Here is a 2,500-nt window from a genome sequence, read left to right as displayed (position 1 = left end):
TCTCTCCTCCGCTCCCCCACCGCCGGCGGCCCCGCGCGCCTTCCCCCTCTGCCCCCCCCCCGCCCCCGCCGCTTTTTCGTTCCCCTCGCCCCTCACCGCGAGGGCCGAGAGAGCGCGAGCGAGCGAGCGGGCGGGCGGGCGGGCGGGCAGTCGGGCGAGCGAGCGACGCGGGGACGCGGCGCAGAGGAAAGACGGACGGACGGACCCCGTCCCGGAGACGAGAACCGAAAGGAAAACACGGAAGCACACACGCGGCAGAGACGGCCCCGGACCGGGGGGGGACGCGGCCGCCAGGCGGCGGGCGCGACGGCCTTCGGCGGGGAGAGGGAGAGAGCGAGAACGGCGACGGCGCCCCTGGCGCCCCGAGACGGCGACAGAGAGGGACGGGGAAGGGAAGGAGAGGACGACGCGGGGGTCGCCCCCGCCCCCCCCGGCGCTCGCGCCTCGCGCGCGGCAGCACGGCACGGTACCCGCGCGGTACCCACCCGCAGACAGCCGCCCGCGCGGGGGGAGGCCGGGGGGGGGCGAGGCCCGCGCGCCTCGCCTCCCCCCCTCTCGCCCTCGTCTCTCGGCCCTCGGCGGGGCGCTCTCGACGCCGCCCCGTCTCTCTCGCTCTCTTTCTCCCCGGCCGCCGCGCCGCCGCTCGGCGACGCGGCCCCCGGCGAGGACGAGCTCCGCCCCAGCGGCTCGCTCCGGGAGCGGGGAGCTACGGAGCGCTCCCCGAGTCTGCATTTAGGGGGACGAAGGCCCTCGGGCGCGGCCACGACGGCCACGGCCACGACGACGGGCCTGCGAGGCGACCCCAGCCGCGCCGCCGGGGTGGCAACCCCCGGGCGGCGATTGATCGTCAAGCGACGCTCAGACAGGCGTAGCCCCGGGAGGAACCCGGGGCCGCAAGTGCGTTCGAAGTGTCGATGATCAATGTGTCCTGCAATTCACATTAATTCTCGCAGCTAGCTGCGTTCTTCATCGACGCACGAGCCGAGTGATCCACCGCTAAGAGTTGTCTGGCTTTCGGCACCGAACCCCGCACACGGGCGGAGGGGGCCCCTTTTTTTCTCTCTCGCCGAGGGGGCACGCACGCGGGCCGCCCCCGGCTTCGACCGTACGAGCACACAACGCAACGAACCGAGTGGGGGGGGAAAGAAAAACCATCCGAGAGCGAAACGCCCAACGGAACGCTCCGAAGGTCGGCGGGAAAGGCGGGGGGACCCGCGTCCCCGACCGCCTCCCCCCGCCGCTACGAGCGAGGGGAGACGCCGCCGGCAAACTGTGCCGTCCTCCGGAGGCGGCCCAGGCGCCCGGGCTCGGCCCGGCCTCCGCACGGAGGAGGCACGCGGCGCGCGCCGGACCGCGGGGGGACACGGCGGCCCGCCCGGCCTCGCTGCAACGGGACGACGGGACGCACGCGGCCGGGGGCGCGGCCGTCGGCCCCCGCGCGCGCCGCTCTCCCTTCTCACCGCCGCTCCGCGGACCCGCGGAGCGCCGCCGCGCCACCGCGCGGCCGGCTCGCTCTCTCTCCCCAGCGGCCTTGCCGCGCTCGAGACGGCACGCGACGGCCACCGCCCAACCGGCAACGCCCCCCGCGGGACCGCTCCCGCCGGGAAGGGCGAGCGCCCGGCGGACGCGCTCCGCCGCCGGCGCCGGAGGCGGGCGCCGCACCGAGACCCGAGCCGGCGTCGCGAGCGCCCGGAGCCTGCCGGACGGCTGACCCGCCGCCGCAACGGCCGCACTCCCGGGACCGCCGCCGCCTCGCACCGTCACGGAGCCCCTTTTTCCTCGGGCACGCGCGGCCCAGGGGAAGGCGTGCGGCGCCGAGCCGGGGGGGTAGGCGGGGAGGGGGGCAGCGACGCCCGCCCTTTTCTCCCCGCTGACCGGGCGGGGAGACCGGGCGGGGAAGCGCCCCCCCCCCCAACCCCCCACGGCCGCCGCGCGCACGACCTTCCTCCGGGGCTCCGCGAGCGGACGGAGAAAAGGGCGACGGGGAGGCGGCGGGCGGGGCCCGGGCCGGGACCGCCGCCGGCGACGGCGGGCGCCGTCCGGCCGGCCGTCCCCGCTGGCGGGGGACACTCGCCGAGCGGCGCCGCCGCCGCTCGGCACGGGGCCGCCCGCGCTCGCGGACTCTCCGGCGACGGAGGGACCTGCCGAGCGCTCGGCCCCGGGCGGGCGGGCGGTCGCTGAGCCGGGGACGGCCGGCGACCGGCGCCGCCGGCGCGCTCGAGGAGAAGGCCGTCGAGGGGAGAGAGACGGCGCGGCCGCGCCGCGCGCGGCGCCGCACCCCAGAGACCGCAGAGGCGGCCGAGGAAGGAGGAGAGCGCGGCGGGCCCCGGCGGCCGCAACCCCGCAGCTGAGGAAGGGGCGAGAGAGCGCGCGCTCTCTGCCGGCGTCGCCCGTTTCGAGGCGAGCGGGTCGGCCCCCGCGGCCGACCGCGCGCCGCGGCCTCTCCGCCGAGGCCGGGCCGCGGAGAGGGGGGGGCAGGGCGCCCCTCCCCGGCGCGGCG

The 2,500-nt window shown here is 78.8% G+C and overlaps 1 non-coding gene across 1 annotated transcript; it reads right to left on the bottom strand.

Moving 5' to 3' along the window:
- Positions 1–852: 852 nt before the first annotated feature.
- Positions 853–1,005, bottom strand: LOC144248033 (5.8S ribosomal RNA). Its single transcript, XR_013341443.1, has one exon. It is a non-coding gene; the product is annotated as a 5.8S ribosomal RNA (ribosomal RNA).
- Between the last annotated feature and the right edge of the window lie 1,495 nt (positions 1,006–2,500).

This window comes from Lonchura striata, chromosome 37 (genome assembly GCF_046129695.1).
Source record: "Lonchura striata isolate bLonStr1 chromosome 37, bLonStr1.mat, whole genome shotgun sequence".
NCBI lineage: Eukaryota > Metazoa > Chordata > Aves > Passeriformes > Estrildidae > Lonchura > Lonchura striata.
Note: the sequence above shows the minus strand (reverse complement) of the source record. Positions and strands in the feature narration are given on the sequence as shown.